Source organism: Galleria mellonella, unplaced genomic scaffold (genome assembly GCF_026898425.1).
Source record: "Galleria mellonella isolate WM207_F2 unplaced genomic scaffold, CSIRO_AGI_GalMel_v1 utg33, whole genome shotgun sequence".
NCBI lineage: Eukaryota > Metazoa > Arthropoda > Insecta > Lepidoptera > Pyralidae > Galleria > Galleria mellonella.
Window position 1 is genome coordinate 5399334 of NW_026442079.1, and position 25448 is coordinate 5424781.

The window sequence follows — 25448 nt, forward strand, 5'->3', positions numbered from 1 at the left end:
ACTTCCCCAACTGTTAGCTTTTAATGAACTGTTACGTTGTATGATGACGTACAAATAGAAAAGGTGTTAAAGGAATTAAGAAATGACGCAATTTATTTATCTGTACTTTATAAATAGGTAGAATTGCTAAAGGTAACAAATTTACATTCACCAGAAGATCAAGTAATAAATCCTATTTACATAATGAGGAATAACTTAAATGTTTAAAACTTTATGAATGGGTTTGTTGGCAGATTCTAATTCTTATTACTTATTAAAAGATTAAAAATAGTCGTTAATAATAATAATTTAGTATTAGTTAATAAAATTAATAGTAAATTATATTAATGGTCTATTTGATTGGTATTGGTACTTGTTAAACCTCATTAAATTACGTATAATCGTTTAAGCATGATTAAGTAGCAAACAGTTGAACGTTTTTTTATAAACATTCTCATTTATAATATTAGTAAGACAGGAAATTGGATGAGGTATATAGCGGGTGGAATCAAGCGAGAAGCGAGGAGTGCAGAGTTGGCACGATTCGTACAAAGTCGGATTTGCACGGTGCCTCTGAATGTATGGTTTATCGGCTTTGGACTGTTTTTAGGTGACTTCCAATAAAAGATGTTACGCGATTATGCCGCGAATTCTGAACTGCTTGCTAACTGATAGTGCTTTTTGCAATTAATAGAGTGTATTTTTCTGTACGTATACTAGAAGTTAAAATAGGTAGATAACAAAGTTCACTATGCCTAGTAGACGTTGGCTATTAATTAATATAGGCAATGAATTAATTTGAGCATTATTAAATGAAGCAATTTCACATTGCTTTAAAGTCGCTTAAAATGGGGAAACATAGGGTATATATTGTATTCTCGTTTTAAGCGTATGCATTTGAGTTAAAAACCATGTTTATAGTAGGTGCATGCTAATCACGCCTCTACACTCCATTATTGTATTACATCAAGACATGGAATATTCCAACGGAGCAAGTAACATGTTCAACTAGAATATTAATTTTGATCATATAGATAACATTACGATAAAAACAAAACTGTCTGGTTCGTATTTTTAACTAATGAGTTAAACTTTCTTGAAATTATATGCAGAAAATTGTAGGTTATAATATAATAAAATACGATAACTGACTTTTCTGGAAAATACTATAAATTTGGAATACACACGAATCAACGTAGGTACGGTTTAGATTTCTAAATGGCCTAGTTACCTAATCAGCAAAATTTTATACTAACAATGCACCTCACGGATTTTTGTGGTGTGCACGCTGTTTTGAAAGGGGATTCGGTCACTACAAACATTGTGTGAAATATGTAAATTCGTATGTAGAATTGCAAATTGTAAGGCAACACTTGCCGAAGTGCCTAAGTGACCTCCGAATTACATGTGAAATGAATCATAATACGTAATCCGAAATATTTGAGTTCCGATTCGTATATTTAGGTTTATTTACTATTTCTAGTTTAAATAAAATAGCTAATTAATTACCTATTTGAGTACGTTGTCATGTTTTGATAGGAAATAATAAGAAAATAGCATACAAACCAAACTATAGACTAGGTATTAATTGTGTTTCAAACATCTGGTACAGAAAGTCGCCTATGTGCTCTATGCCAATGTGCTTGCCAAATTTAATAATGATGGAAGTTTTTCACATTTATAATATTAGTAAAATTTGCTCTTCAATCATAATCGAGGAATAATTCAATAATTTATTGGTAAGTATATTGTGTGAATCAAATCGGTAATTTATCAACAAAAAACTTGTAAATTTGCCACCGAAAGTTCTGGTCCAAAATAAAGACGTATAAATAATATATTGAATAAACAGGTTAGGCTATAATAAATCTAGATGTTGATCTAGGAACCTTATAAATAACTCAATAGAGAGAACTAAGAACAAGAACTATTTGTAACATAGATAAAGAATAGTATCTTCTTATGGAGTAGGCATTAGGCATTGACCTAAGTCTGAAGTCGTCTTTGTTTTTATTGTTTTTTTCTTTTTTTCCAATAAACATGGTTTGAATAAAATAGACCTTACATTGACTTTGAAATGATAAAAATGCAGAATTGAATTTAATAAAACGTAAACTTAGTAAAACAAGGCACTGAAAGTTTTCAGTTTTGGTTACGTATTCAAAAACGACTAATAGATAAAAGTGTGTTGTCGTTTAATAAAATTTCTGTGTCAGTTACACGAGCAGTAATATTATCGCGAGGCAAATGTGTATTTTATGACGAGCATTTGTGGCGTAAAAAGATATCCCTTTTTTAAATAAAAAGGCTATAAACTACTTTTTTAGATTACTGCATATCTACTTATTGTACTTATATTTAATAAAATTTTATATTTTTTAGGCAACGCCCACGGTAATTGTACAAACTATGATCATGTCGCGTATAATCAAAAGCTTTTAACTATCGTTTTGGTTCATTTTGATAGTGTGTATGAATAATGTATCAGTAATGTTGTAATGTTCCTTTGTATGGATATTCAGACGTGTCATATCGCCACAATGAGAATGCGTATGCTGAATATTCACATTTGTAATTTTAGATAGGAGTCAGGATTTCGACTGTTGCAATTGTTGAGGTTATAAACTTTTTTTACCTAAAACCGTGGGCGTTTAAACATTTTTAACCGATGTTTTATACTACACGTTGGATAATAATATATCAAAGCGTTATTATTTTAATGTTAAGATTTTCTGTTATTGTTTGAAGTACTGTTTTCGATCGTGTGAGCAAATGATTCAAAATTAATACATTTAATTAATATAACGAAAATGAAACCAATTTTATTCTAAAAATAGAAAAGTATTTGCATGTTTTTACATAACATTTAGTATAACGCAGTAATATTATAAATGTGAAAGTTATTTGGATGTTTGAATCTCAGTCACGTATAAACGACTGAACACTTTTGGGAAATTTTTCTTTAAAGGGCTTAAATATTTTGTTATGAGTGTTCTGGATCTTTTGTTTCTAAGGACTTATGATGAAAGCAATGGTAATGTGATCGAATCTGGAGTTAAGCCAATAACTAATTTGTTGTTAACTAACAACGTTGTTTAATTTAACTGTATAACTAACACCGCTGGCAAACGTCGTTAACAAATCAAATTAATCTTTGGGACAGAGTCTGGATTGCACGTTATCATGATGAAATTAAATATATTCGGTGAAATGAGGGCTAGTAGAATGTTATGTTTTTTACAATGACAATGTCTAAACTAATTCCTCTGACTAATTCCTTATTTGATATTACAGTAATAAATAACATGAGTATATTTTACTATAAATCACCATCTAGTGTGACTTATCTGGTACGTCATTCACAATTATATTTATTTTTGTTTTAATTTACTATCAGAATCCATGTGAAAAAAGTAGCCAGCACATAAAGTATCAACATAAAATTAATACCAGCTACTTTAGAATTTAGAAGAGCCTATTAGGATAATAATACTTTGGTATTACCTACTGAACTGCTCTCATAATGGAGCCAAAAGGTATTAGATAATGGAAGGGTTGCTGATTTGTTATAATGACTATTAGTCATGACAATGAAGCTATGAAGTGTGTATTATAATTCTTATACAGAATGAAATCGAAATTAATAGTAATCATCTAAGGAAGTTTTTGCAAGCGATACTGTTTTATTTTATGTTTTTATGTAACTTAGAACGACAAATAAGCTAACCGCCCACCCGATGAAAAGTGGCAAGTATCACCTATAAATATGAACTGTACCATGAACACTATAGAATATTTTATATTAACAAACTTGAAGAGAAGGACGATTAAAAATTTTTGACTACCTGTACTAACTTGAAATGGGCCACACTGTATATCATTGGTGGAACTCTGCGTTAAAGAGATGTTAAGGCTTTTAAACTCACCCTGCAAAATGCAATCCTTATTCTCTTTGTGTTAAACAGATTATCGAGTATCGATTACCAATTATTAAGTTTGGGTTCATTTTATTGCTTTGATCATTTGTCTTTATTATATTTGTCATATCCGAACACCTTAAAGTACGTAAAGGGTGTTTCATCATAGTGTAGTTTAGTCACTGTTGTGTATTTTCATACACGGAATGTTGATTTTTCGTCATTGATGTAGTTTCATCATCAGTACCTCAACACATCCTGTTGACGTCGATTTTTAATGTAACACTTATTACGTGTTAGTCTGCATTTTTACACAGATAAACACGTAAGATAGCAGCTTCAAACATTTAGTGTCAAAACTGAACCATGTAAATTACATTTTAAAAAGCGATGTGGAAACTAGTCTATTTTTTATATATTTTACACGAATCTACATTATGATGAAACATCTCTAACCCATGTACAATATATAGATTTTATTTTGAAAGCAAATTTGAATTGTTTAAACTATGAATATCTATACTTATAATTGCTGTACAAATATGATGCGAACTAACCTGCAGATACAGTACGAGATGGGGAGAAACGTATAAAGTATTAGATATCTAAAAACTAAAAAAGAAACTTTAGAAATGTAACACGTCTCTCAATTTGGATAAAATAGTCATTATTGACTAATCTAAGGTTTATAACATTACATTTTATTTTAAAAGTTTAAAACAGACATTTGTTTTATTTTATTATAATTTATATATCAGCCGTTAATTGTTCACTGCTGAACATATGCGTTCCTCTTGGGGGGTTATGCCAGTAATTCCCATGCTTGGCTGACGAGTTGGCAACTGTAGTTAGGTTTTGGTGATGTTTTAAGAGTTGCTCTACCATTAAGTTCTCTTTGTTGCCTATACGACATCCAAAGAAAAGGGAGGGGTGGCTTGTTTTATACCGAGATCATACGGCAATACATATAATACTAATAAAAATTAAATAAAATGTTGTTCATTACTAAACGCTCATATTTCAGACAGAGTGGAACGATTCTACAATTGTTTTTTAAAAATTCCTAATGGACTGAAAACAAAATTGGATAACAAATTCTATTAGATCGACTACTTTATTTTATTCTACATGAACAAACATAATATAAAAAATTATGTGCTTACACAACTTTTTTCTTTCTTGAAGACAAAACATTGCTACAACGATCAGTGTCTGGCTATATTAATTTATAGCCTCAGTGTTATATATTTCTCGTAATAACTTTAACAAATTTATTGTAAGATGTAGAAAAAGTGGTTCGTTGGATAGGGATCGCATAAATTTCGATTAAGCAAAAAATATGTTGAAAATTTTATGATGGCGTGTATTATGAATAGAAATGTGATGTTAGCATAATATGTTACGATGTTCTCATTAAACAAGATTTGAAAACTCTTATCAAAATTTTTCGAATATCAGATTATAATCTACTCGTCAATTACTCAACAAATTTCATTGAAATTAGGCGATTTCTCGACAATAGACCAACTAAATGGGAGAAAATTTGGCGGTTACCTATGTTCTAATGACATAAAATGTCGTTGCCCTGTTTTCAATTTTGTTCATCTTTCCCTGACTCGGACTATTGCAATTATAAAAAAAAATTTGCCAAATCAATCCAAATGTTCGACCAAATTCTATATTTTTTGCCTCTAATTATGGAATACATATTTATACGGAATGAATTATATTATGACTGTATTTTACCATACGGTTAACGTACATTGTAAAATGTTTAAATGAAATATGTGCAATTTAAATAAAAATACCCTTCGATTCGACAACTTTCAAAATCATGTTTTGTAACTAAAAATGGTCCATAAGTTCAAATATTACTAATTAAGAAAAAAAAATGGTTTAGTAGAATACAGAACATTCAAATAATAAACCTTAACCTTTTTAGAATAAAATAAAAAATATATTGTAATAGTTTTATTTAATACCTTATCTGAATTAATTTGTGAAAGATATGTTGATGAAGATTATGAACCTATGGTATGACTAATATAATAAAACCTAATATTATACGTCTCATATAGGGAGAGGCTAGTAATTGAATGTCAATGGGTTACTATAGCATGTTCCGACAATCGTAAGAATAGACATTGGTATTTATTGATTTATCAGCATTGCTTTTCTACAAAAGGTCATTAAACCATTCTTGTAGATTGCCGTTCTAAGACTAGGTATAATTATGATATTCAATATTGAGGTAAGGGCTTCGGCTCGACGGTCTGTAATCCTCAACATTAAATTAAGATATATAAGAACCGATCTCATGCTACTATTATATAAATCAATGATATTAAATATAATAAAATTAAAATGAGTAGCTTTATATTTAATATTTAACATCCATGTATGTAATATATTCTGTATAAATTAGATACTATAATGCGACAAAAATTAAGGCATATGTATTTGTGAATAAGTCTTATGTATGGATTAATATAATGTCCTCATTAACGAGATCAGCACCGGATTCGTCGAATAAAAATTTGTTGTACTGTAACCTTAGGTAATAAAGAAATAGATATTTAAATAACCTTACTGAATTTTGTAAATTTAAATGCAGTATACCTAATAAGTTCAAGGTAGTTGATGTAATAATTGGTATTGGTTATATAAACATTTATTTTTAATTGCTGTTATTTTCCACCTTGAACAACGAATTCTTTGAAAATTATGATAACCTTGAGGAAGACGATGATTGATGATTGCATGTAACGTCTTACAAATGACTCTTTATGTCTTTTGAATATTTTTGTAACGTTAAATTTGAATTAAGCTATGAATAGGGACGTGAGGATATGAAGCTACTTGGAGGCCAATATAAATGATTGGTAGACATAGATTGTACTTAATATGTTGCCATGTTTTTGAAATCATCACACTGGCGTAAACAACTTGAACACATATTAGAAGCTAAAATTTACCAAGGCAATATGCGTGAAGAAATACCGTGACGTTTGTATTTATTATTATTTATTATAATTAATATTACATTGATTATTTTGCAACGTATAAGATTTATTAGAAAAAAAAGTGTAATGCTATAAATTAAAAAGTTGAGTAATTCTAGGAGTATATGTATGTATGTACCTACTTTATATACTCTTAAGGATAGTTTTGATTTTTATCAGCTAGACCATCAATTAGATTAACATTGTAAGTGGTATAAAAATGTGAAGATTTTATCATATAACACACAAATATTGCTCATAAATTCTTAATACAGTTATAAAGACTTCATATGTAATTACTTTATTTGTAGGTTATCAGTTTTTTATTATTTAAAAACATTGACTACGTAAATAATACATTTCTATGGGCAGCAATTTACTAGGCTGCCAATAATTTCAAGTTTATATCATAAGTTACATTTTAACAAATTGAATATATTGGAATATCTAAAACAAGAACATACCCCTGATGTATAATATAGATAAGAGCTAATAAAATTACGTAACCGGCGAGCCGGCCCTGCCGCCGCTAGCGTCTTGAGCTTGCGACATTGACACTGTGGACCGTAGTATTTACGAGTATGTTGTAGCTGCTTTCCTGAGTGTGAAATTATAAGAAAACATACAATTTACGTGTGAAGCATGATCGTTCAAGTACTCCAAGGTTGTTATTATATTAAGTGTAAATATCTGTTTAGTAAATTTTTGATATGGGAATAATTAATAATTTTATTGTATCTAATTATTTTAAAGTGGGTATTTTTCATAAAATTGTTTCAGTCTTGGTGTACCTGATAAATTGACAGAAACTAGTATTATTGAAATAGGTTATATATAATGAATATTCCCTTGAAGCATTAGGTATTAGATAGAGTCCTAAATACGATCAATCTTAGTACACGTCTTGTGGAGTTCCAGAGCTCCGCAAGTTTGAGCATAACTGTGCTTAGAGGTTACCGCCCTTTAATTGCACTGGAACACACCATCAGCCGTCTCGATGCCCTCGAGAAATTATAAATCTCTTCTGAATTCTGATATTATCTAATGCGTAATATGTGACAACATGAGACTATGATGTAAATAAGGGACCTTAATTTTGCCGTTATAAATATATTTAAATAAAATTATTCAATAACGTCATAGCGTAATAGAGATAATTATGAAAGTATTAGCAAAATTTTATAGCTTATTTATTCTGTCAATTTGTCTGTTTAAATATAACAGGCGTAATATTGGGAAATTGTGCTGTATTCAGCACAGCGTAATTCATAGTTAACAAAATAAAAATGAGTCTAGTAACTCTGTTTGGGATAAAGTTTATATATGTAGTATGAATTATTTAGTATTATTGTTTTAGAAATAATGTCTAATATAAGATTACGGTTTTCAAACAACCAACTCCTAGCGTCAATAAACTAATATGGAACTATTTTACTGAACTAGGTATCAACTTGTGAAAGTTCATGTCACTGGTTATTCGATTAGAATCATTTTGTTTAATTCCGCTACCATTAGTATATGTGCGACTGCTAATATTCGAAAGATTGACTACTATATTTATTATCAGAAGTTCTATAATCTTCCAATTAGTCAATAATCTCCGACTACTATTTCATCTAAGCAAGTTTTGCGACACGTATTTCACCTCTAAAGGCATCTTCAAAATACAAGATCCCTGTTTGGAACCTAATGTTAACTGTTCAGCAGCCAAACTGCAAATAATAATAATAGTAACATATATGGTAGTGGAATTAAACAAAATAATTCTAATCGAATATAACATGGGAATAATACGAGAGCAAACTTTATAAAAAAAAATAATTCAGAATAGTCGATGATTTATCAAGCGATAATTTCCGCTACTAACTTTTCATCATCATTATCACCCATCAATATCCACTCAGTCATTCACACTTCATACCTCCTTCATATACGGATGTAAGGTAATGTTATGAGCCACATGTATCTATTAAATGTCTATGACATTTAAGATTTTTAATCTATCTAGCTTACTACCTACTTTAGGTACGGCGTCGCCATTATAAAATCATTCCCATCGTCTTTTTGAATATTTGCAACCTTTTTAGTATTTCTCCAATCACATTTATCTATTAAAGTGCAATGTAATCGCAAGGAGTATTCTAACTTGGAAGTGAAATATTTGCGTAGAATTAAACTGTTGCTTCCGTTCGAGTAAGGTATGGGGGTACGGTTTTTGTTGAAAACTTTCCTCATTAGAGTTACGACTTCGACAGTGCAGCTCACTGCAAGAAAATTCTATTCGTTTATTTAAACCAAGCGTTAAACTAATAGCAATAAAGTTTATTATTATTAAGTCACCTTGTTATGTGATTGTTCATGCAGCTCTTTTCAGTGACTAGAGGAGGTTTCCTTTGTGTATTGTTATCTACTCTTATTATTCTTAACTACCTGTTTCTTGCAGTTTTGCTCGCATACGTCTGTATTGAAAGCGTATCTTATGTCTTATGTTAGGATATAAGTTAACTATGTACCAATCTTTATTCAAATCTGTTCAGTTGTTTAAGCGTAATTGAGTAACAAACGTATAAACATTTTAACATCTTTACAAACTTTCACATTTATAATATTAGCAGGATATATTTTGAAAATTATTTTTGGACTTTGTAAATATAGAAGTAAACTGTATCACTATTTTCTTATTGGTGGCATATTGATTTTGATATAATTACCGGTAGTACTGGTTGAAGTACCGGTTTTTTGTGGTGCAAAATTAGAAAAAATATGCTATTACATGATATTTAGAGAAATGTTCGAAGTTAAACTATTGGAGCATGCCATGATTGTTTGCGGTGTTCGGTTGTGTTTATATTGCGAGGTATTTAATTTGAAATAATACCGCAACAAAAACCCTTTTCAAAACACCAGAAAATTTTTAATTTCATTGTTTTACTTTGTAAAACAACAGGCTTATTATATATGTGCAGAGAAACAAATAAAAATTGGTTTTCTATTTGAAAGCTTTGTGGCTGTTAAAAACAATTTTAATTGTTATTTAAATGAAATATGTATTTGTGAGATTCATTAAAATATTCTAATGAATTATGTATATTCATTTACTTATTTATTATTGAGTGACAATGGCAATCGCTAACGTGAATAATTATAATGTGAAGTCATGGATTTCAAAAAAAGAATGTCATATAAATGCTTTGAGGTGGATGAAATTTGAAGCAGCATTAAAAATGCCATTTTTAAAGATACTAGACACCAGTTAATTTATCCACTGAAAGATTAATACTTGAGGAAATTTCTTTTATATTATTTTTTACTTGCTACTTAGAGTTATGTATTGAAATAATAAATTACATCGCAGATATTTTTTTAATCTTTGTCATAGATAAATTTTTTATATTAATCAATTGTTATTATTTAGACAAATAACACATTTTTAATTTAATTTTCACATAATATTAAGGATAACAATTTAGATATTTGAGTCAGATTTTTATTTGTATTCTATAGTTGATTCCGATCCGGGGAATCGTAGATTGGACTCAGTGCAAACCACTGATTATTCAAATTTATGATTGGATAATTTAAAAATGATTTCAACTTGCTAAGAGCATCGGAAGGCACGTAAAGCCATCTTCAGGTAAGCTAGTAACGTCAGAAACTATCGAGAACAATGAAACCTCTCAACGTCAGAGGGTTGGTACCTTTTGGTGTCAAGATTTTATCTAACGATTAGAAATAGTAGATAGATAGATATTCTTTATTGTTTCCTCCAAAAGATTACAACTTATTATAAATATATAACAATTACAAGAAATAATCACAATGAGAAAACAATGGGCGATTGTCGTAAAAACTAAAAAAATATACTGGAGTCTCCAGCTGGAGGCCCTCAAAAGACCTTAGATTAAAAGAATTGACGGAATGTAGAAAATCAAACAGCTCCTTTACATAACGAGGGGAATAAGAGTTAAAAAAATATATATATATATATATATATATATATATATATATATATATATATATATATATATATATATATATATATATATATATATATTTAATTCATTGCATCGACCCACGTTTCTTGAAGAATAATTTTCAGTAAAAAGTCAAAAATACTACTGTTGGATTTTAGACCGTTATAATTTTTTTGTCACATCTTATACCTATCTACCATTCTACATCCATTGTAATGGTTTCCATATATTTAAAATTAAATGGTGCGAAATATTATGTTCCCTACGCCAAAGGTGCGGCGGTAGTCACAATGAAAATTTCAGTTACAGTTTCTGGCTTTTGTTGTTGGAACATTGCTGTGACGGAAAATGCAGATAAAATGTTACAGCATGGAGATAGCGGTAAGGTGCCGCTATATGGGAAAAGGAAGTAACGTGTTTCAAATTGTTATTACTTTAATGTTTAAAATACGAATTTCAAAATTACAAGATTCCCTTAATTAAATTTTTAAAAAATTAATATCTACGAATGTTAAAAGTGAACATTTGAAAAATATCAGTGTCATAGATTTATTATGATAAACAAACAAATTTACTCCGCATGATAAAAGTTTAGTTATTTATTGTAGTTAATTGAAAATACGGTAATTTGCTTGTTGATTCCCTCATAATGTAGATTTTGGTAAAGTATTTTTTAAGTACACATTAATTAAGGTATAGCTAGAGCTAAGATATAAGATTTATCAAAATAATTAATATCACCTAGTGGTTTGAGCGAAAATTATAACAAATTTATAAATAAATGTGTAAAATAGCAAATACAAAGAAGAAAATGATATTTTTTTGGTAATTTCACAACACATTTATCTAACTTTGAGCTAGTTATTACGAGTTACCCTCGAGCAAAGTATTATTTCTCAAACATATCTTTGTCACATTTTGCAGAGTAAAGGAATAATATTTGGCTTTGATTGATCGACCTTTAGTAATTTGCAGAGGAGAACGTTTGATAGCAGTAACGCTTCAGTAAGCAGATACTTCTGATATCCGAGCTTACACACAGTAAGTGTTACTCGTGTTTCCTACAATATTATGATATTATCATAGTTGGATATCAGGAATGTCGAGTAACCAACCTCTTGAGCCCAATCTATTTTCATGTAGTATTCCTTTCGAGGTAATCGAAGGAGATATAATGGCCTCTAATTAATACGATGAAATTTGGTGTTAATTGAAATATACAACTAACTCTGTGCCTTCCTGGTAATTGAAGGTATAGCTAGAAATTGAAAAAACACAGGTTCTTCTCTTACCAAATTGGATTCTAATAAGGTCAAATGAGAGAGAAAACGTTAACAACTATTACTGTTGTTAACGTTTGATAGAAGAGTTATTATTTATTAGTTGTTATCACAACGTTGCCCGCGTGTGTCAGCATGTACAATATCCTGTGCCTTGAAATAATCTACCCGTGCACTAAATTACATTGAAATCGGTTCGGCCGGTTCGGTTAAAATATCTTTGCAAATTTTTAAATTTATAATACATATTAATAGAATTAAATCTCCGTTAATATATACAGTAATATGTAAATGAAATAATTCGTTTAATAAAAATGTTATTAAGATCATGTCACGCGACATAATAAATATATAATTTATCAATAAAATTAATATTTAAAAAATAAACTTATTAAATACATGAAGCAAATTTAACTAAAAATAATTCTAAACAATGTGAAAGGAGTCAGTAGTTATTATAATAATATAATATTACAACAAAAAGATACAGTTCAGATAATAAATATTTATCCAATAAATAAATCGAGTGCGTTCAATAATCTCTTGGATTTACTCATGCTTATCCACGGAACTAGTATTAAGTAATATTTAGGAAACCGTAGTTGAGTGAGAAATATTTGCTTGTTTTTTCCTCACTTTATTATGGCTATAAAGAACAATTCGTATTACTACATCAGTAAATTACGGGACTTTTCTACCGTTTCCGGGTTCCGACTTGAATTCATTTAGGGACCAATATTTTTATGCGCTAGATATGTATGTATATTTATAACTTTCGGACACTGTGGCCACTTTAATAAGAGTGGAGAAAGGAGATAGGCTCCCCGCCTTTCGTATTACGAAACACGAATGCATTTTGTAAACGATTTGTTATGAAATGTACGTAAAATATTTTATCAAGTAAACCTTTCTTCTTTCGGTGTTTCTTCGTATAATGTTTGAACATAATGTTTTTGATATAATTTATATATTTTTCTATTTTTTATCTTTTTTCTTTTCAGGGTTCTGTTAAAGTGTTGTTGTGTCAAGGATAAAAGCATGTCTGTAACGGACCTTTTTCTTCTAGAATTTGTAAATAATACAAATTTAGTTATTTTCACGTAATGTAGGTGGGTTAAAGTTATATATTGTTTTAAGTCAAGCTTACAAGTTAAAATTTACAATTTAATAGTTTCCAATGTTTATTTAAGTTAAATGAAACAAAAGAAAGGATTTAAAAAAAATCTTTTAAAATGTCGATTGAAAGAATTTTTTTATGACAGTATTTTTAAAGTTAATCTTATTCGATATATATAAAAGATAGAAGATTATTCAGAGCAATTCGTAACAAAACTTGTGAAGTATCAAACACTTTTTGCCACTAAATTTCAATATAGATATCCGTTATAGACGAGTTTTATTGCCTGATTAAATTTTTAATGCATCGTAGAGTTGTTTTTAAAATTATCTGTATTTAGTAATTTATCTGTAGTATTTGGTTTAAGCTGATAAATTATATTTTCTAATAACTTTTATTTTTATTTAAGATTGTAAATTTTATTTTATTTATCATTTATTCTAATATGAACAAAAATAACAATCTGTTTTCAGACTAATATTTACATGAGTTTGTCTTGTATATATATATATATATATATATATATATATATATATATATAAGACAAACTCATATCTATATATTATGAGATATTTTGTTGTCAGAATCTGGTATCCGTGTTAAATCCACGTATTAAAATTTAAATTACCTTTGAATGGCCCACGGTGTTAAAATGCGGTATGATGAATCGCTGTGCGTGTGAAAATACTTTATCATGTTGTGTACTTTTTATACATATGTTATACATATTACAATGTAAATAAGTAATTTAAAATTTTACTGAATGCCGCTTTTATTCTTTTTCGTATTACGCATGATTGCAAATATAAATAAAATTTTATAATGGTTTTTATTAATGTGTTTATAAATTATCAAAATTCATTAAATTATCATTAGACTTTAACACAACGAAATGATCGAATACATTTGACTAATTTTTTAGAGTTATAACCTCATTGTTAATGAATCTGTTTTAATGTCACAGTCATCTTGCATTTAAACAATTTCCTAATAAGTTAAGAAAACAGAGAATGTATAAAAACCTTAAAAGGGCAAAACTACTTTTAATAGTATTTTTATTTGTAGGTCATTTAAAACTTTTGGCTAAATTTAATTAAGTTAACAGATTTTATACGCTTTAACAAAGCTGTTGTTTTTAAACAGATTTTGTTAATAGATTTAGAAAACAGTAAGTAAATAATAGTTAAATAAGGCTACTTTATAGTGTAAGGCTTTTTTGTAGTGTAAGTGTACTTTATACTATATGTGTGTATGTAAACAAAAATATTTATAACTTCTCTATTATCTTATTAGAGAACTCACTAATAAAGTGTATGTATATTGTCAATTAATTTGTATTGTTACCATAAGGTCAAAGGTCATATGTATTCTGGCTATGGCAGTGATTTTATTATTTTATTCACGCAAGAATAAATAGGTGATAATTAGTTACACGATGGGCGTTTAATGAAGATTGTTTAACTGGAAAGATCATTGACCCCGGCATGGCGCAGAAGGTGCGGGAACAAACCTGACTCGCTTTGAAATATTTTTCAAACGCATAATAAATATTTCCAATATTTATTATTTATAATGGCAATCGTATTTTAAGACCTTTATGAATAAACTAAATGCTTAATAAACATGAACAAACTTATTTAAATAGCCAATATACTACATAATAAGCTATTGATGTGATCATGAATTGGAAAATTAGCTTGGCACTTTAAAATTTAATGCGCTTGGCAAATCTGTTTACTTGTTCGAAATAGCGTATAATGGGACTTTCATTTGCACCGACTACCGTCTGTGAGTATAATATACATACAAACTCGTATTATTCAGAATTAGTCATAGTGACCTAGCTCCGTGAAATATGTATCGTATGTGGTTATACAGTTAAATATTTAACAGCGAATTAACTTGAAAAGACTTGCCCCGGATTTATGTCAATGTTTTTATATCGAATTAGCCTTTAAGTTGCTACTATAGGAAAACTAATAAAATAGTATTTTTCTAGATAAAATATCAAAATTACATTCTATTTGGTGTAGTAGCTTTTGCGTGATACCAGAATAAACACACAGATAGACAGACAAAACTTCATAACATATAATTTTGGCTTTTATTGCTTATATTATGATCCATTATATCAGTTTTTTCATGTATAGACATCGCCTCGTTGCAATTTTATTGTATTTGTAAGATATATCGTATACCTACTTTTAATTTTTGTTTCTTAATAGTGTCTATGTTAGTATATAGAGGTATATTTTTTTTATACAACTTAGAATGACAAACAAGCTGACGGCTCACCTGATTGAAAGTGGTAACCTGTAGCCTATAGACATAGGCAGTACCATGGACATAACAGAGTATAATTTTTCGCACATGACACCCTTCATACGTTGGCATTTCTGAGGAATCAGGTGTTATTCCTCTCTATCCTGTAAATTCACAGCCATATCCCACCCTTCAAACTGAAACACAGCCATGCAATCACAACTGCTTCACGGTAGAAACACGAATAGGACAGTGGTGTCGAAGCAAACGACTTTTGTAAAAAGTCTCCCTCTGGTAAATATATAATGGTATATCATAGCGAATGTAATTAATTTTAATATATTCATTTTATTAGAGAATGGTCGTTTGTAGATAAATTTCGTTAACGCATCCTTATGATGTCATTCTAACTACTATACCCTCTGTCCAGCAGTTCAGTCCAATCTATCTTTTTGTCAATTTTCATTAGTTCCGTTATTGCTAAACTTTCACTAATTTAATTACGAAATATACCAAACAGACAGCATATTCATAGGTTCTTAACGTGGGCAACAACGCCTCCTTGTGGGTATTTGAGTCTTTCAGGCGTGCAGTACCTATACAGGTATCCAGAGAAAATTAGAAAAAAAAATTAAATGTAATGGAGTAATAGACGTTTTCAATTTGCGACAGATGGTAAGTAAAAATAGAGGACTCTAGAAAAAATATATTGGCAAAATAGGCGATCAGCAAAATAAGGCTAAGTAATTATGACGTATTGTTGTGTTATAGTTTTACATTTATTTTATCTACTAATAATTATAATTTATAATTTACATAATTGACCTTGAGTGCATAGGAATTATTACATAAAATTAAAAAAATATTTTTTGATAAGATTATATTATCTTCTTCGTATTAAAAAAAATCAGTTCTCAATTGACATAGATAGAACGCAACGTACATACACAAGAGAGAAATACAAACTTAAATGAAGGACTTTTTGGAATTGCTGATTAATAGTCACAAAGTCAAATGTCAAATCAAATCATAATTCGATGGGAGCGACGCTTAACCTTGTTATTCGGATTACTTCGCGGCGTGACCAAACATTACTTTTACATAAAATACGTAATTGAAAAGTATATATAAAAGTATTCTTCAATGCATTGCTACACACATTAACCAAACAAATTATAAGCAATGTCAGAGTAGACCCCTTGACCTTGTTGAACGAAGCGACTTGGGGGGCGTGTCATCCATCATTCATTGCTAGCAATACACATCGTAATTATTATTACGTAATGTGGACACTGTAATTAGTTATTAATTAATTCTCAATATAAATAAATTATACATTTTTAGATTCATCGTGGCTTATAATTGACATGACTTTCATTATTTAACACAGTGACGGTGCGGCAGTGCTTGTCGGTTTTTTATATAACTTTAGTTTTAAGTATTAAATATGCGAAATATTCAGATCGTTATGATTATATTACTATGATCAATTTTTTATTGATACTACTATGGATGTATTAGTATGTGATCAGAAAGTTAATAATTTATTATTATTGTTCGAATGATTTTACAAGTTTGCAAATACCTTACTTCTTGTAACTAGATGATCTTTATACATGGCAGATGTTACAGAAAAATTATCGATATATATATATATACCGTTTTCGTTTTACCGGATTCTCTGTTCATCTACCATTCCAAGTTGTGTAAAAAAATAAGTATTATTCATATAAAAACATTTTTGTAGCTATTATTATTAATAATTACAGCTTTTTTTACAAAAAGACTTTGTTGATTAGTTTAAAACAAATCCTGAGTAGTCTTTCCGAGATCATTAGCCACTTTGATCTGCTGAATTTTTTAATAATCGTAACGTGATTTTTGTAATCGTAATTTTATCAGAGTGAAACTTTGTACAAAAGTTATTTGCTTGGGTACTTCTGTCCCATTCGTGTTTCTAGCGTGAAGCAATTGAGTTTGCATGGTTGTGTTTCGTTTTGAAGGGATGGATATGGCAGTGAATTTACAGGGTATAGAGGTATAACATCTTAGTCCTCAGGAATGGCAGCGCTTGGGGAGTATCATGAACGAAACATACTGTTTCGTTCATAATACTCCCCATTATTTGTATTTGTTTGTTATGTCCATGGTATTGTTTATGTCTATAGGCGACAGTTGCCATTTTCTATCAAGTAGGCTGTAGCTTGTTTACAATTCTAAGTGACATAAAAAACATGTATAAAGTTGATATATTTCTGATATCTGATAAGATGAACTTAACTTATAATATAGAAAATAACTTATAAACTTTATAGAAAACTAGTTGTATCCCTTTGTTTTTCGCGCGTGAATAAATAAAGTATCCTATATCCGTTAGATACAGTCTTTTTGTGTACAAAATTTTAGACAAATATGTTCAGCGTTTATGAGTAATAAATTTTGGGTTTGCAAACTTTCACATTTATAATATTAGTAGGAAGTAGGATACTAATAAATAAATTATTAAGGATTGAATTAAATCGCCCGCAACTGCTTTCTAAATGAAATTTTCGGTCCCGTATAAATACCGCAGAGGATGGATCCATTCCCCCTCCCTGGAGAACCTCACTGCGTGCAAACTTTCCTATCTCATCGTTTTACAATTTGGAAAATCTCTGTAGAGAATACATAAATTAATATATCAAACAATATTTTAAATTTGCATAGAAGTTTGTTGTTTGTTACTCAATCACACTTTTTAGGATCTTCTGGCAAGTTGCTAGCAATATAACAAGTCCCCATTAGTATTCTACCGCTGATATAATGGACTATGCTCAGAGGAATTCTTCAATATGATGCTCACGGCCACTTTCTACCATCGTACAGTTCGCCATCGACAAGGGATTCACCCTTATATCTTAGAGTCTAGATGGTCGCGTACAATGCGGTTTTAGATATTTTCTACCATGAACACTCAGGTTACAGAATGAATTCTATGTCGAGGAGTTTCCAAGTGACTACAGCATGGGGTTATTAAAAAAAAGGGTAAAGAGATTTCTTCAGGGTCGGATGCACGTAATGTCCCTGGTTTTGCAGGTACTCATAGGCTACGATAACCGCTTATCATCAGGTGTATCCTTGTTTGCCACCTCAGTGGTGTAAAAAAATATCCTCTGCCCCATTCATCATACTTAAAGAGCCTTAAATGTTTGATGAACAGGTAGACCATGTTTTAGAAGAGCACTTAGTTTTTATCCTTATTCACGTGAGAAAATCAACAGGACATATTTTTAGTAATTAATTGTATTTAATATTATTATATCAGCCGTTAACTATCTACTGTTGAATATATAGGCCTCCCTCAAAAGGGAGGTTTTGCTAGTAGTTGCCATGCTTGGTAGGCGAGTTGGCAACCGTAGTTAAGTTTTAGTGATGTTTTAAGAGAGACGCTGCCACCCAGCCGTCGACCATTAAGTTTCCTTAGTCGCCTTTTACGACACTCATGGTAAAGGAAGGGGTGATCCATTCTATGCCGGGACTACACTCACACACCACTTCACCACACATCAGCGTCCATCTTAAAACAATTGCGGTTGCCAACCCGCTTGTTAAGCGTGGCAACTACTGGCAAACCCCCTAAGGAAGAGACATATATTCAGTAGTGGACAGTTAATGGCTAATATTTTTATCATAATTATAATACGGTAATTTATAATATTAGTGAAGATAATCTGTACGGTTGAATTGAGAATTTTGTCCATTTTGAATTGACTTTTTGAAGATTCGTTTTTAGTATCGTACGATTATTTTTGAGATTGCATGATCATTTATAATTATACATTATATATGTTGAACTTAATTAATCTTTGACTTTGATCTACACTGGAACACGCGGGATCTGACAATTTGAACAATCACTTGACCTTAACAAGACTCAAAATTAATTGTGTACCAAATAACACAATACCGTGACTGAGTTGAACACGAGATGCACAAAATTTTATTTTATGTAATATAATAATATTTTTTAATTACAAACATGTCGTTAAGTGTTATATAAGTTAATATAAATTCTTATATTATTGTATATAAATGCCGCTGTAATTCTGAGTATAAGTATTTAGCTCCTTGCTCGATGTATTAACGACCCATAAATTTAAAATGAAACACTCCATAGAAATTTTGTACCAGAGACCAACAAGTTGGTATTGATTGTGAACTTATGACATTGTATAGTGATAGATGTACTATTTTACACATCTTTAAGCAGAGAAAAGGAAAGAAGGCAGCAACTTGACATATCATATATATTTAATCAAGATTTTTTTAACAATTTTTTTATATTACATTCTTTCTTATAAATTTTTTAGATCTGCCTTATTATAATAAGTTTAAAACTGTTATTAAAAAACACTTATTAAACAAAGACTATTTATTACACACTAAACGATAACTAGAATGACAAATGTGCATGGTGTTAATCGATCATGTACGGGCTTTTAACGACTATGTAATTTTATACATAGTACATTTAAATAAATACACATAATGTTAACAGAGATTTAAAAAGAGGAACTGCTGAATTTCTTGCGGGCTCTTCTCAACAGATAACAACTTTCCGAACCCTGCAGTAGATTAAAAAAAATTACGATTTAAAAGTACTTGTAAACAAGTCTATTGGAATAAAGATAATTTGAATTAAGTTACTTTTATAACTTCGCCATTTCTCAATCTACTTGACGATTTTTTTCTTTATCAAAAGGATTTTTTTTTCATTTTAAATATTTTATTGTGATCGAAATTTCATACAAATTTTATTATATATATGGAACTGAATTCTAATAAGTATTAAGGCACTTTGCATGTGTTAGAGTATCCCCTTCAGATATCAAGAGTTTCTACACTTCCTTTGATGTGGTTTATCGGTCGATGGCTTTACGTGCCCTTAGAAATAAGAAGCAAGTGATAATAATTTTTAAATGATACAAATATTTATTTCAAAATGATTTTGGGTTCCTTGGACCGCGCTTAAGTAAAGATATTAACACATGAATAAACACACATACACACATGTGGATGTGTCCTATAATTTAGTAAAATTTATGTTGTACTTATATCAATGGTCGCTATGTGGGTGTTTAATCTATACTTTTCTATCCACACCTACAACACTATAAACGCAATAACACGTCGCGTGCTGGACATAATTTGCTTTACAAAACACTACTAGCTAGCTCAAAAAGCTTTTTACTGTTTAGTGAACTGTACTTAATTAAAATGGTACTGAGCGTACGTTTTATAAAAATTACATGCGCACTAAAGTAAAAATATGCATATATATTTATGTATATTATTATTTAAGTATATTTAGGTAAATCTATACAATTAGACAGTAATTGGGAGGTATTGTAATAATTTTATAAATTATTATTATCATTTCAACTACTTATTATTCATAACCAAAGATTGCCTGCGGCAACGAGAGGCGCATGCATCTGTCGACTTTTACAACATATTCGTGAGGGATCGCCTTATTCTATATTCAGCCGGCTATATATTATACTGCCACATTCTACATGTCTTTTACATTACCAGTGTACTCATACATTTTACCCCAATCGTAATTGGTTTTAGGTTGTTTTATATATTTGGATTATAGTTGTATATTATATGTACGTATTAGTATGAGTATCCAAATATATGTATGTGGGGGGAAAGGGATTGTTAGTGATGGAGACTGAGAATCCCATTGCTAGCAATATACCCAACCAGGTCGACCTCCTCGCGGTTCCCCCTAGAAACTATCATGGTTAATTCCTGACGAATTCATCATGATGGGCTAACTGGCTTGTTTTCATTCTCATCTATCACCCTTTACTGGTGCCCCGTCAGCGTATTCCGTTAGCGCAGGCGGGGTTACAATACCATTTTCACCCATAAAAAAAAGAAATATATGTATGTATGAGTAGTTTTGGGGGGGGGGGGGAAGAGATTGTTAGTAATTATATATGTAATAGATCCTATCAGTCGACTTCCACGCGGTTCCCCCTGAAAATCATCGTGGTTAATTCTAGTGGAATTCGTCACGATGGGCTAACTGACCTGCTTTCATCGTCACCTATGAACCCTCACTGGTGCACCGCCAGCGTATACCGATAGCGCGGGCGGGGTTACCATAGCATTATCACCCATTACAAAAAAAATATATGTATATATTTATATATACACGTGTGTGTGAGAATACTTATATATTATTTAAGTAGTATTTATATTTATTTTCGATGAGTTGATGTAATTTTGATATCATAGTTATAAATTTACTTAATAGTAATACCGCCTACTTTATTTTCTGTGATAATAGCGAGAAACAATAGTTGAAATGCCCACCTACGTAAAAACTTAACCCTTAGTATTGTCTATTGAAACCTCTATTCAGTATATTTTGAGACTTCGTGACTCCTTCAATAAAACAATAACCATACTATTACAACAAGTAACACAGTTCTAGATTATTTTACAATAAAACTTACTCCATTATAGAAAAAAATGTCATGTAATTTTGCTAAAAGGACATCTAGCGTACGGCTCGCCCAGGTTTCCCTTGGGTACGGACTACAATAGAATACTTAGCAAATAGAAAAATATAGGTAATAAAAATAAAACTTAGTGTATAAAATGTTTATATATTATAAACAGTATTTTCGGTTACAAGATTATTACTATTTTTTTTTATGTATTTGATTTGTAGTAATATAATCTTTTTCATTTTCTTTCTGACAACTGACTATTGCAGTAGTAACAAAGGCAATCAAATTACTTGTGCTACTGGCAGAATGAATGGCAGTAACATAATGGACAAAAGAGAATTTGGGTCGCTGCGGGTTTCATGAGTATGGGAATTTTGATTACAATAATTTTTGGTACACTATTAATCTTGCAATTAGGTGCAACTTATTCCCTAAAGGTATATTATAGGAGATAAAAACTTACATTTTACCAATTACATAAATCTTACAATATTAAATATTTATTCATCATCATCATTTCTTAATCAGTGATCAGCTATTAACTGTCGAACGCTGAACATAGGCTTCCTCTATGGGGAGCTTTGCCAGTAGTTGCCATGCTTGCCTGGCAGGTCAACAACCGCATTTAGCCTCTAGTGATGTTTTAAGAGGGACGCTGCAGTATATCCCTTGACCATTAGGTTTCCTTATTCGCTTCTTACAACACCTAAGGGAACGAAAGGGATTGCCTATTCTATGCCGGGACCACATGGAATATAATATTCATTATAAAACACCTGAATCTTGCATTGCACAATATTTATAATATTTTTTGATAGCGTCTTGTTTTTAAGGTTTCGTACTAAAAAGGTACAAAGAAAACCTTAAGGTGCGACATTGTTTCTTAAGGTCTGTCTATCTGTCAAAGCGTTATATCTCAGCAACTACTAATACTACCAATTATTAATTTGGTATAGTTTTACATAATCTTGTCTCACATATTTTGCAATAGAAGTAATAGAAAAAATGTTTTTATTTTCTTTGCTAAGGGGTCCAAAAGGGGTATTCAGAATTTAACGATATTGAAAGAATTTTCTAAATCTGATCAGTAGTACCGGAGATTATATCGAACATAAAAATTCACAAATTTCACCTCTTTATAAAATTAGTAAAGATTCAAATATTTTTATCTACAGAAAACAAAAATCTATTTAGAGACATTTTATGTAAGGAACCCTCGGTGAGCGAACTCAGCTCGCACTTGACCAGTATTTTATATTTAGATGTAAAAGATAGATGTTTCAATCTTTTTGGAATTTTATTTCTTAGGAGGTTGAAATGGTTTATATAGTGTTCGAGTATGGATGACAAATCAAATTTTTTTTTTGGACGGAAGTTAAAGATACTTTTTATAACAAAATGGATTGAAATTTTTCTAATGTTATAGTTTGCACTTTAGCTTCCAATTGGAATACAACTATGTATATACACTACTACTTCACTGAAGTATGATAAGATTGAGGATTCAGTATGAACAAGTTTCATTGTGCGGTTGAATTTCGGGCCGGAACTTATTGTTTTTGTTGTGCAAGCGAGCGTTCTTAGAGCATTCTACAAATTTTTCGCAAATGCTACGATAGAAGTTTGCACTTAGCATTACATTATATACAAGCTGGAGAAGTATGGTAAGAATGGCGTTCGGCTTCTTGATATTTTAAGATCTTTTTTTTGGTTTTATTCTCTTGCCAGTGCAATACTCTTACTACTTATCTTACAAATTCAATGTAACTAAGTGATTTTTGTACATAGGAGATATTTAAGTCAAATTGTCATAAGGATTTTAATAAGACCAATAGAAGCTAAAACAATAAGTTTTAAGAATTTTGTTTATCTATCTGCCTGTGTGTTTACCGGAATTGGCAACACGCAAAAACTATTAAATTAGATGCAGTTTTCACAGTTGAATTTCTGAAGGTCTTATTTAAAATCTGGTCTATGTTTAATCTTGTAGAGATAGTCCATTTTATTGATTTTCTCATTTCTGAAATCCATGCGTACGAAGTTCCAGACAAAAAGATAGTATATTATGTTATTATTCAATTTTATATAACAAATTACTATATTTTTTTAATAGTTTCACAATCTAACTATTAGAATAACGAGCTGTTTTCTGTGGTTTTGCCTACGTGCATCAGTATATAGTGTCTTGCATGTTTAGTTTGGATGTAACCTTCCTGTCTACTCGTACTAAATTTTAGTCAAATTAAAGATCCATTTAGGCGCGATCGAGTAACAAACATTCAAACTTATAATATTAGTAGCTTTAATAATAAATTCGTTAAATTATATTCAGCCATTTTCAATAATAGTAAATTTACAGGGGTATCCCCCTGACTAATGACAAAGTCGAAGTACACATTTTTTAATTTATTTCAATTTTAATGCAGTAACAATAAATATTTCTTGATAATATTTCTGTGGCCCTAAGATTATTATTGCTATCTTCTATACTGATGACTGTTGTTATTGCCTGTAGTTAATAGTAACTTGGTAAACATTTTTAATCAATCTAATTAGGTTGGCTGGTTGGGAATTTAAATCAACATGCGAAGTTTTTAGTGTGAGCCAGATTCGAAATCACTAGGCTCCGACGCGTCTCATTTACATCCAAATCGGTTCTAAACAAACAGATAGATTGATTCTAGCGGAGGGTTTTTGCTATGTACGAGTATATATACATTATTTTCACACCAAGTTGAAAGCTATTTGTAACTAAACTAAAAATTCAAATTAGTTAATTTATTAATTTATTGAATATTGTAATAAACACATTGAATTTATCTATTATAATTTTAAAATAGAAAATATTGAATAATTTTTACATCAAGTATTCTCATACAGTATATTTAGTAAGTTTTTAATTTTGAAAGAATTAATTTATTTATGCGGTCACACATGTTGCGTTTCAAATTATATTAGGGTTGTTACATATTATCACCGTAGTATTTTATTAGATGTTATTTTCTTACCTATTCTAATAATTAAGTACCGCGTTCATGATTCACTCTTCAACCCAAAGGTTTACTGGTAGAGAATACTATCAACATTATGCCCGCTTTTTGTACCTTATTTTATTTTGGTCAATAAAGTTATTTAAATTAAATTAATAAATAATTATGTATAAGGAAAGAAATTTAAAAATAGAACAGCACTCATATAGTACGGTGCATGGATATAGTGCATGAAAAAACGTGGTCAGTACATGTAAAGGCGAGCGTTGGTCGCTATGGCAGCATGTCGAATGCGTATCGTGCCACGCGGACCTCGCCGAAAAGAAAGGACTGTATACTTGTTAAATAATGACGATAGTTGCACGTTACCAAGTGAAATGCTCGTAGGGATGGAGTGTTCTGACGAGATGAGCACCTTGGT

The 25448-nt window shown here is 30.2% G+C and overlaps 1 protein-coding gene across 6 annotated transcripts in view; it reads right to left on the minus strand.

Moving 5' to 3' along the window:
- LOC113517916 (frequenin-1) overlaps positions 1-25448 on the minus strand; it is a 279468-nt gene that overhangs the window by 68320 nt on the left and 185700 nt on the right. The window lies entirely within an intron of this gene.